Source organism: Artemia sp. Qi Xiang Cuo, chromosome 8, assembly GCF_049724085.1.
Source record: "Artemia sp. Qi Xiang Cuo chromosome 8, ASM4972408v1, whole genome shotgun sequence".
Taxonomy (NCBI): Eukaryota; Metazoa; Arthropoda; class Branchiopoda; order Anostraca; family Artemiidae; genus Artemia; species Artemia sp. Qi Xiang Cuo.
In genome coordinates this window covers 29,351,604-29,363,976 of record NC_142801.1, presented here as the reverse complement: position 1 = coordinate 29,363,976, position 12,373 = coordinate 29,351,604, and the positions used below count along the sequence as shown (strand labels likewise).

General features: G+C 36.4%; 1 non-coding gene across 1 annotated transcript; it reads left to right on the top strand.

Moving 5' to 3' along the window:
* Positions 1-354: 354 nt before the first annotated feature.
* Positions 355-437, top strand: TRNAL-UAG (transfer RNA leucine (anticodon UAG)). Its single transcript has one exon. It is a non-coding gene; the product is annotated as a tRNA-Leu (tRNA).
* Positions 438-12,373: the final 11,936 nt, after the last annotated feature.

Sequence of the window (12,373 nt, the reverse complement as noted above, 5' to 3'; positions counted from 1 at the left end):
GATCAGGAATTGTTTACAGGTCAGGTTGGTCAAGTAGTTAAGGCGCTAGACTCAAGATCTGGTCCCCATACGGGGTCGTGGGTTCGAACCCCACACCTGACAATTTTTTTTCTTATGTAATTTTTTTCTTTAATAATGTATTGTGATTTCACTAAATAACTTCTGTAAAAGGATTTATGCAGAACCTAAATTGTTAGGGCCTTTAATAGATTAAATAAAAAAAAAACTCGAAAAGTGCAAAATGTTCAAATTCTCTTCTGAATTTTCTTAAAGAAGAGAAAAAAGTTAGCTCAATTCTGAACTTTACCAATGAAACTGAATTACAATATGAATATGATCAAGAATTGTTTAAAAGTCAGGTTGGCCGAGTGGTTAAGGCGCTAGACTTAGGATCTGGTCCCCATATGGGGTCGTGGGTTCGAGTCCCACACCTGACAATTTTTTTCTTATTCTAAATCTTTGGAAACAGCCTCTATTTCTGACCGTTTAAGTTTTGATGTTAGTCTTGTCAGTCAAAAGCTATGACTTTGAGAAAAGAGCTTGAGAAAATTGCCTAATTATCGAAAAATGGGGAAACATCCTCCAAAAGTCGACAGGAATGCACCCTCTCCAGCGCTTTGTCGGATATGTTGAATAAAATATGCTAAGTCGACATAGCTTTATTTCATTTTTTTAAGGTTAATTTAGACGAGGTTCTGAATTTTCTTAAAGAAGAGAAAAAAGTTAGCTGAATTCTGAACTTTACCAATGAAACTGAATTACAATATGGATATGATCAAGAATTTTTTACAAGTCATGTTGGCCGAGTGGTTAAGGCGCTAGACTTAAGATCTGGTCCCCATATGGGGTCGTGGGTTCGAGTCCCACACCTGACAATTTTTTTCTTATTCTAAATCTTTGGAAACAACCTCTATTTCTGACCGTTTAAGTTTTGATGTTAGTGTTGTCAGTCAAAAGCTATGACCTTGAGAAAAGAGCTTGAGAAAATTGCCTGATTATCGAAAAACACTAAGAAATACTTTTCAATGACCATTTCAGAGCAAGTTACTTTCTTACTGTCCCTCCTAAACCCATTTTACAACTTGAAGTACTTATCTTTTTCACCCACTTTCTCAATGAAAAAGAAATTAGTTTTTAATCAATTCTATTTTTCCAAATAATATAAAAATTTTCCACTTCGGTTCAGATTTTTCTCAAAGGGATGAAAAATTTTAAAATAATGTTCCAAATTTTTCATAGAAGATAGAAAAGTTCAAGTTCTCTACTGAATTTTACCAAAGAACACGCTTCAATTCTAATTTCTCCAGAGAAAACAAAAATCTTCCCCTTCAGTTCTGTATTTCACAAAGACATAAAGAAATTTAAAGTTCAATTCTAAGTTTTAGGTGGAAGATCGAAAAAGTAATACCATACTTGTGAATATTTTCATGGAAGATAAAAAGTTCAAGTCCAATTTAAAATTTTCTCAACGAAGTGAAGAAAAGTTCAAGTTCTCTTCTGAGCTTTAACAAAGAACACACTTCAATTCTAAATTCTCCATAGAAAACAAAAATCTTCCACTTCAGTTCTTTATTTCACAAAGACATAAAGAAATTTAAAGTTCAATTCTAATTTTTTCGGTGGAAGATAGAAAAAGTAATACCATACTTGTGAATATTTTCACGGAAAATAAAAAGTTCTAGTTCAATCTAAAATTTTCACAATGAAGTGAAGAAAAGTTCATGTTCTCTAATGAATTTTACCAAGGAACAGAATTCAATTCTTATTTCTCCAGAGAAAATAAAAATCATCTACTTAAGTTATACATTTCTCAAAGATATAAAGAAATTTAAAGTTAAATTCTAAATTTGTCGGTGGATGATAGAAAAAGTAATTTCATACTTGTGAATATTTTCACGGAAGATAAAAAGTTCTAGTTCAATTTAAAATTTTCTCAACGAAGTCAAGGAAAGTTCAAGTTCTCTTCTGAATTTTCTCAAAGAAAAAGAAATTAGTCATTGATCATTTCTATTTTTCCAAATAATATAAAAATTTTCAACTTTAGTTCAGATCTGTCTCGAAGAGATGAAAAATTTAAAATACTGTTCCAAATTTTTCACAGAAGATAAAAAAGTTCAAGTTCTCTTCGGAATTTTACCAAAAAACAGAATTCAATTCTAATTTCTCCTGAGAAAACAAAAATCTTCCACTTCAGTTCTTTATTTTACAAAGACATAAAGAAATTTAGAGTTCAATTCTAAATTTTTCTGTGGAAGATAGAAAAAGTAATACCATACTTGTGAATATTTTCCCGGAAGATAAAAAGTTCTAGTTCAATTTAAAATTTTCTCAACGAAGTGAAGAAAAGTTCAAGTTCTCCTCTGAACTTTATCAAAGAACACACCTCAATTGTAATTTCTTCAGAGAAAACAAAATCTTCCACTTCAGTTCTTTATTTTACTAAGATATAATGAAATTTAAAGTTCAAATCCAAATTTTTCTGTGGTAGATAGAAAAATTAATACCATACTTGTGAATATTTTCACAGAAGATAAATACTATACATGTGAATATTTTCCCGGAAGATAAAAAGTTCTAGTTCAATTTAAAATTTTCTCAACGAAGTGAAGAAAAGTTCAAGTTCTCTTCTAAATTTTCTTAAAGAAGTGAAAAAAGTTAGCTCAATTCTGAATTTTACCAATGAAAATGAAAAAACCTCCCACTTCAGTTCATAATTTCTCAAAGACATAAAACATTCAAAGTTCTCTTCTAATTTTTCCAAGAAAATAAAAAGGTTCCACTTCAGTTCTGGTTTTTTCTCAAAGAGATGAAAAATTTAAAGTTCTATTCTAATTTTAAATTAAATTTTAGCTCCTATGTCTTATGGATTTACCCCTCAGATTTTTAAATTAGAAAATGAGGGACTCGTTCTATTATTAAAGACAATCGTTCAAACTCGTTCATCTTACCTCCAAAACAATAGGTTAGTTTAGTTATAAATAAATATTAATAAATAAATAGAAACATTTCTACATGTTTAAGTTAGGTTAGGTTAGGTTAACTTATCATGAGCGCTCATGATAAGTTAACCTAACCTTTTCCGGCGAGTATGGTTGGGTTAGGTTAGGCTAGATTAAGTTAGGTTAGATTAGGTTAGGTTAAGTTAGGTTAGGTTAGCCCACGTACGCTTCAATTAGGTTAGCTTAGGTTAGGTGAGAGACAGGCAAAAAGTTAGGTGTATGATTAGGTTAGGTTATATTAAGTTAGGTTAGGTTAAGTTAGGTTAGGCTAGGTTAGCCTACGTACGCGCGCGTACGTAGACATGATGAAAGATGTCACAAGACATGATGAAAGAAAAAAAGTACATAAGAAAAAAATTGTCAGGTGTGGGGTTCGAACCCACGACCCCGTATGGGGACCAGATCTTGAGTCTAGCGCCTTAACCACTCAGCCAACCTGACTTGTAAACAATTCCTGATCATATTCATATTGTAATTCAGTTTCATTCTGTGTGTGTGTCGTCTCTTTGTGCGTGTGTTGTCTCTCTATTCAGGCTGGTGGACTAAGACCCCAATTCTGAGCTAGTGAATTTCCACCATTCAGGCTGATGGACTAAGACCCTTATTCTGAGCTAGTGAATTTACACCATTCAGGCTGGTGGACTGAGACCCCAATACTGAGCTAGTGGATATACACCATTCAGGCTGGTGGACTAAAACCCCAATACTGAGCTAGTGGATTTACTCCATTCAGGCTGGTGGACTACGACCCCAATTATGAGCGAGTGGATTTCCGCATATCAGGCTTGTTGACTAAGACCCCAATTCTGAGCTTTTGAATTTTTCAACATTCAGGCGGGTGGACTGGGACCCCAATACTGAGCTAGTGGATTTCCACCATTCAGGCTGGTGGACTAAGACCCCAATTTTCCAACTCTTGCATTTCATGAAAGAAATTCAAAATGAACTTCGAAAAATCAATAGAATGTAACTGCGAGAAGGTAAAGCACAAAAAGTCACTACTGAAATATTCCAACTCTTGCATTTCACGACAGAAATTCAAAATGAAATTTGAAAAATTAAAATCCAACTCAGAAAAGCCCGAAATAGTAATTTACATATCCCAAATCATAAGTTTCAGACAACAAACGCCTATGAGACACTAAGAATCATAGCTCTGAAAAGCCTGAAATAACCAACTACTCATCCCAAACTTGAAGTTTCAGACAACAAACACCTATGAGGGACTAAGAATCCTAGTTCTGAAAAGTCAAAAAAGCAAACTATACCTCCCAAATCATAATTTTCTGAAGGCACACACCTATGAAATGCTAAGAAATCTAGCTCAGAAAAGTCAAAAATAGCAAACCACTCATTCCCAAATCATTGGTTTCAGTCAACACACACCTACGAAAGGCTAAGAAATCCAGCTCAGAAAAGTCAAAAGATAGCAACCCACACATCCCAAATCATAGGTTTCAGACACCACACACCTACGAGAGACTAAGAAATCTGGTTATGAAAAGTCGGAAATAGCAAATTACATACCTCAAATCATAAGTTTCAGACAACACACACCTATGAAATACTAAGAAAACTTAGCTCAGAAAAACCTGAAATAGCAAACTATTCATCCCAAACTATAGGTTTCAGACAACAAACACCTATGAGGGACAAAGAATCCTAGCTCTGAAAAGTCTAAAAAGCAAACTACAAATCCCAAATCATAATTTTCTGACAGCACACACCTATGAAAGGCTAAGAAACCTAGCTCAGAAAAGTCAAAAATAGTAAATTAACCATCCCAAATCATAGGTTTCAGACAACACAAACCTATGGATGGCTAAGAAATCCAGCTCAGAAAAGTCAAAAAAGCAACCCACCCATCCCAAATCATTGGTTTCAGACAATACACACCAACGAAAGACTAATAAATCTAGCTTAGAAAAGCCCGAAATAGTAATTTACATATCCCAAATCATAAGTTTCAGACAACATTCACCTAGGAAATACTATGAAACCTTAGCTCAGAAAAACCTGAAATAGCAAATTACACACCTCAAATCATAAGTTTCAGACAACACACACCTACGAAATACTAAGAAACCTTAGCTCAGAAAAGCCTGAAATAGCAAACTACTCATCCCAAACTATAGGTTTCAGATAACAAACACCTATGAGGGACTATGAATTCTAGGTAATAAAAGTCCAAAAAGCAAACTACAAATCCCAAATCATAGGTTTCAGACAACACACACCTATGAAAGGCTAAGAAATCTAGCTCACAAAAGTCAAAAATAGCAAACCACTCATCACAAATCATAGGTTTCAGTCAACACACACCAACGAAAGACTAAGAAATCTAGCTTAGAAAAGCCCGAAATAGTAATTTACATATCCCAAATCATAAGTTTCAGACAACATTCACCTATGAGGGACTAAGAAATCTAGCTCAGAAAAGCCCGAAATAGTAATTTACATATCCCAAATCATAATTTTCTGACAACATTCACCTACGATATACTAGGAAAGCCTAGCTCATAAAAGTCTGAAATAGCAAACTACTCATCCCAAACTAGAAGTTTCAGACAACAAACACCTATGAGAGACTAAGAATTCTAGCTCTGAAAAGTCTAAATAGCAAACTACACATCCCAAATCATAATTTTCTGACAACACACACCTATGAAAGGCTAAGAAATCCAGCTCAGAAACATCAAAATAGCAAACCACCCTTCCCAAATCATAGGTTTCAGACGACACATACCTATGAAAGACTAAGAAATCCAACTCAGAAAAGTAAAAAATAGCAACCCATACACCCAAAATCATAGGTTTCAGTCAACATACATCAACCAAAGATGGAGCCTGGGGATGGCCTTTGGGGGTCTGGGGCGCCGGCTGGGAGCCCGGGTAACCTTTGGGGAACGGGGGTTCCTTCGGAATTGGGATATGGGTATTGGAGCATTTTGGATCGGGGTCGGGCGATCGGGGCCCTTTGGGGTTGGGGTAGAGGACCTCACCACACTGTTCAAATAGAACTTGTTTACTATAACGACCACACTCAAAACCTCTTCTAAGACCTTTTCTAAAATCATCTTTTAAAATGTCTCTAACTGTTTCGCCGAAATAATTTCATAACCTGTCTAAAACCGTTTCGCCCAAATAATCCCCTAAAAGTAATTTCTGTGTGTTCCTTTTGTTTTTTGTCATCTCTGTGCTTTCACATTTCAAATTTCTAGGAAACCCTTTCCTACGTTAATCTCTTCATCTCATAAATGTTCCTAGCTAAACTATTAAGGTTTCGTTAGAATATCAATTTAACTATCCGACTTAAAGCTCAGTGAAGCCGTATTCAAAAATAGAATTTCTATCTCTTTAGACTCCCGCATAATTCCAAGATAACAAGTGATGTCATTTATGATTCCTGACACTAAAGATCAATGAAGCCCTATTTAAAAATAGAATATTAATTTTTCTCTATGACCTAAAGAACTTTTATCCCTCAGACCTAAGATTAAAGAAGCCATAATGTTTCTTAATTCCCCCTTCGTGAATCAATAATTTCCCCTAGCGATTATGTAAATCAAGTTCTCAGGTTAGGTTCGCCTAAAGATCAAAGAAACCATAATGTTTCTTAATTCCCCCTTTCGTAAATCAATACATTCTCCCCCACCGATTATGTAAATCAAGTTCTCAGGTTAGGTTCGCCAAACAATCTCATAACATTCGCGTCGAGCATGTCCATTCTCACTGACAATGAATCATAAAACAGACATGAATTGCTGTTGACATCCATAAATGTGACAAAGTTCCTGTTTTTCCATTCTTACTGACAAAAACCATAAAAACAGACATAAATGTGAGAAAGTTCCTGTTTTTCAAATTCTCACTGACAAAAACCATAAAAACAGACATGAATTGCTGTTGACATCAATGAAAAACATCAAATAAATCGACCAACAGTAGAAGTGACCCTAAAGGTCCGAACGGGAGTCCATATATGGGCATACCCTCCCTAGGGAGAACATGTGGTTAATGGGGTCAATGACCTAAATTTCCAAAGGTCGATTTATTTGATGTTTCTGTGTGTAATAACTCCAGAACGAAGGTTGCATATGCACATTGAATTCTAACAGGAACAATGTTATTGATCTAGGACTCAAGGGGGAAGTGAATTTCCGAGAACTTGATTGCGTAATCGATCGTGAATGTTATGATCCAGAAATAGTATTTGTTGTTGTTGCTCGAGCCAAATGCTATGAGTTTCCCGGAAACAGTTAGATCACGTGTTTCCTTCTCAGCCAATCAGCGAGTCGGTTACATCCCCCTTCTCAGCCAATCAGAGGGCTTGTTACATATGGTTTTCCCCGTTACATAACAATTCGCCATTGAGATTTCGTATATAACGGACATGCAATGTGATTAAATTATCAGAAAGTATTTTGACATAGTGCAAACAACTACAATGGAAACAACAATGAATGTTATTGATGCGCTTGAGGCCTTGGCAGCCGCAATTAGCAATGTAAGTGCATTTTTTATTTTCAAACGAATTTTCCATGGACATCCTCCAGCATATTCAGCTAAAACGTAAATATATTCCTTTACCTCCCCCCCCCCCAAACCATACAAACATCATTATAATCAATGGAAAACATAAAATATATTCTTTTACCCTCGAAACCTAACCCCCCCCCCACTATTTTACAATCAAATTCTCGCAAAAAGAAATAATTCTCTTTTCGTTAAAGTTTGACTTTTCTCAATTGTAATCTTTTCTCTAACTGAGAAATCCATCGCTCTGTTGTTATTAGCTCACTATGATTTGACACAAGACTCCAAAGTGAGGCCTATAATTAGCTGTCACCCTTTTTCTGATGTGTTCACGCTATCGGTCTAGCCAAAGGGTTATGTTTTGGCTGTCAAATTAAAACAGCTTTAAGCAAAAAGAGATTGTTGTATATTAAGCTTGTAGTTTCGTAACCTTGTATTTGTCAAAGAGACGGTGACAGAGATTATTTTCAAATTAAGTTTAACAATATATTTAGAAAATTATGTGAAAGGGAGGAGGGAGCAATACATTGCTTCTAATAGCTTCGTTGTAAGTAAATTATGTAAAGGGGGACGGCAATGCCTTCAATTCTACCGCCATCAGTGTAAAATGAAAACAAACTATTTCTTCTCATTAAAAGTAAGGGTCTTGTATTTGTCAGAGAGCCGGTGAAAGAGATTATTTTCAAATTAAGTTTTAACAATATATTTAGAACATTATGTGAAAGGGGGGGGGGCAATACATTGCTTCTAACAGCTTCGTTGTAAGTAAATTATGTAAAGGGGGAGGGCAATGCCCTCAGTTCTACCGCCATCAGTGTAAAATGAAAACAAACTATTTCTTCGCATTAAAAGTAAGGGTCTTGTCTTTGTCAGAGAGCCGGTGAAAGAGATTATTTTCAAATTAAGTTTAACAATATATTTAGAACATTATGTGAAAGGGGGAGGGGGCAATACATTGCTTCTAACAGCTTCGTTGTAAGTAAATTATGTAAGGGGGAGGGCAATGCATTCAATTCTACCGCCATCAGTGTAAAATGAAAACAAACAGTGCAGGGCTAGAAAAGTCTTTGGGAGTTGCATGAAGCTAATATTATGTATAAATTGAATAGCATTTTAACATATGTTTGCAAAATATAGGCCTACAGGTCGATGGGTTAACGATCTAATTTAAAGCTTATAGACCGGAAAATTTAATATTTTTCTAAATGGTAAAAATAGAATCAATGAGTCCTATCCTATGGCTATAGACTACTGTTTGTCTAATAAAAACGTTTGATTTCTAAGCCTAATATATTTCTCGCGAAATTTTTACTTTTTGCTTTACTGAAAAGAGATGCTTTTCTAAACAAAATTATATGGATGAGGGTACTAACTTTCTTTCTTTAAAAAGGGGGAAATTATTTTGATACTAATTTTTTCTCTTCTTTTTAAGGCAAATTGTGAAGAATGTGTGCCCCCTCCTTCCAAGAAAGCAAGAGATGACGAGGCAGCCCCAATGCAGCCTGGTAGAAAGTTTAACAGAGAGCGGACGGATAACTACAATGCCGAAGCTACGCAAGATCGTGAAATAGCCGGCCCAGCCGCGCAAGAACATAGCGCTGCCGCCCCGCCCGCCCTCCAACACACGTTACCTGGTCCTTCGGGTGCCCAATCCCAGACGGATTATGCAAAAGTAAGCATATTTTCCTACCTATCAATTTCTTCCAATGTTTTTTTCTTTTTCAATCCCAATATAAACTTATCTCAGCAGGAACTTATCCCCCCACCCCCCAACCATTTTTTTAAATTTCTCTCCCTCGGAGATATCTAAATATAATTTAATTTTTTTTCATATAAACAACTCTTTTATTATCTGCTATAGCTTTTATATTTCATAAGCAACTATTTGAAGGTAATTTCTATTAATAATTACCGCCTTTGAAACTCAAAATGCTATTTTTTCTAATCTTTACTATTTTCTCTATTGCTATCACATATATTTTTAGGTACCTTTGAAACACCGACTGCTCTTTTTCACCTAATTTTGAGAGAGATTATCTTATCTGTCAAATATTATCGTTCTAATTTACACTGAATATTTATATCGTGACTAGTTTTACTCTTATAGAGAATATAGATCACCAATATCCTAAATATTAATTTTACAGACAATTTGTTTTCCGCTATTTCAGAAAACACAGAATGGAGCAAAGGCCATTGAAACATCGATTGACTAAAACCGCTAATGTAAAACAAAAGAGGGAAAGGAGATGACAAAATTATTTATAACCTCGCGCGGAGAGCTTTATGTCAAAACATAGCGGTATAATGCCTAAGAAGTGTGGTGAAAGTCAGTTAATGGTTCTAAACATTTTGAATTTCAAATTCATTCATCTAACCTTCATGATTTACCTCATGTATGTACTGAGACTGTCGAGACTTTTAAATATTTAAACTTTTTTGGGACAGGACAAGAATTGTCGGGGGTTACAGTGCCTGGAATGTACCGGTTGGTCCAGGACGCGCTGTGGGGCAGCGCCGGTTTGATTTTCTTTCAGTTGAATTAACCAAATGCTACTATGCTCATACTGCTATAACTACTAAGCGCTGACATTGAATAATAATTCAAATTTTAACAGTAGGGGTGATTTGAACACTTTGAAAATAAGCTATTTTTCATTTATAGCTTGTCCTCGTTCCATAGTCGCCATTTCCTACCTGCTCGTCAGTTGGAGATGGAGAGAACGCATATGTGGAGCTCCCCAACAATTCACTATGGGATGATTTACAACAAATTCCAGATAATACTAATGTGTTTATAGATGATTTTTAAATGTTGATTATAGCGCAGTTGAGCAGGGGGACTTACCTTTGCTGAGTCCAAACACATTGCAGCTTTTGGATGATTTTACCCGGGAATTAACAGGGAACCCTCCTCCTCCAGCCTTCGATACCCTAACGACTCCACTTCGAACAACTGAAGTGGAGCATTCGCCAGATATTGTTGAACAACTTGGGGGCGGGGGTAATATACACGAGGGGGAGGGGGGTACGCCATTTCCAGACTTTCAGCTGACCAACATAATTTTAAATGCAATAGTTGTTTACACTGCGATGCGCGAGAACCCTTTTAAGAAACGTCTGGCGTAAAAATTTGTATACTACCCTGCAAAAAATTTGCATTTCTATGTAGATAAAACTCGTGCACGTCTGTAGATCCACCTTCAAGTTTTGGGGAGGGAATTACTTCTGGCTTCTCGTTCACTAAAAGTCTTTTATTTAAATGAGGGAAAAAGTGAAGTTTATTATCATTATGTACATTCCGAGATGCGTTTGGTTTATTCAAATTTAGAAAATTTTGAGGGAGCTTTCATGGATTGGGTCGATCAAATTATAACGCATCTTGAGAACTTTAATGAAAATGGGAGTGGCTCTCTAGTTCTTTTTGTTGAAAATTTAAGCGTAAATATATGTAAATTTAAGAAAGATTTTATTTTAAGAGGGGGGCATAGGGATGAGGGCATAGTTTTAAATTATAATCCAGATCTAGAGGGTTGTAAAGGTGTCCAGCGGATCTGTTTTGAAATAGGTCAAATGTGTTTCAGATATGCTTTCCTCATATCAGCATTCGAGCCTCTAGCTCAGGACGCTACCAAGACGAATTTAGACAATTGGGCAATACATGGGAAGGAAGGGTCCGATTTCCCCATTGTAGATTTTTCTTGTTTAGAGGGGAAATACCCAGTAACGCTACGATCTATTGACGTGTTTGAAAGGGCTAATGCCCACTTAAATATCGGCGTTACTGTGGTACAATACGAAACTGAATTTGAAGATGGGGCTCGTTCTAAAAAGAAGGGGGTGGTCTTCCCCGTAAGGGGCCCGTCAGTTGATTTGGTTAAACACTGGGTTTGGTTGCTATACACGCCACCTAGTCAACCGAACACAATCGGTCATTTTAACCCTATCACTGACATTAGTAGAGTTCTGGGGGAGGGTAAGAATAGGGGGAATCGTTTCTACTGTCCAACACGCCTCTCTAGATTTTGGACTGAACTAAAGCTGTGAAATCATATGAGGCATTGTAGCCGCCACGGCTACCAGACAGTGGAAACGGTTTCAGGGGATAGGGCCATTCTACGTTTAAAAAATTTCCAAAATACCCTTCTCCAGTGCGACAAAATATCTTTGGACTGTGAGGCTAGGTTGGTGGAGATGAACGACCCCCAAATTCCAAACGGAGTCAAAGAACATCAGGCCATTACAGTTTACAATGCCTATGCACAAAGAAACAATTCTAACACCATGCGGTTGTGAGAAATAGTAGACACATTGGATGAGCGACCCGAGTGCAGGGTCAAGGCACTGACTAAACTAATTGGCGCGGCTAATGGTGCTATTTCTCGTTTGAGAAATACCCATTATCCAATGGTGCTGTCCGCAGAGGATAGTCTCGCGAATAAAAATAAAAAAATATGTGGGGTATGTAAGGGAGACTGTGCAGAGGTGGATAAGGGGACTAACGGGAAAAGAGCGGGGAAGGGAAAAGTCAGAGATGATAATCACTTGTGGCAGGACATATACTCTGGGGCGCGTAATTTAAGATGGGTTGCGCATAAATCGTGTAATTTAAATGTTAGCCATCAGTTTTTTATCCCTGTTTTTATTCATAATTCTAATTATGACTTAAAATTTATTTGACCGGCACTGGCACGTATGCATGGGGAGGGAGGGGGAGTAGATTGTCCCTGGGTAAATAGTTCATTTACCTATAACATTATTCCCAAATCGGCTGAGAAGTTATTGCTTCTCGAACTGAAATGGCAGGCAGTGGATAATGGGCATATGTGCTGGAATAA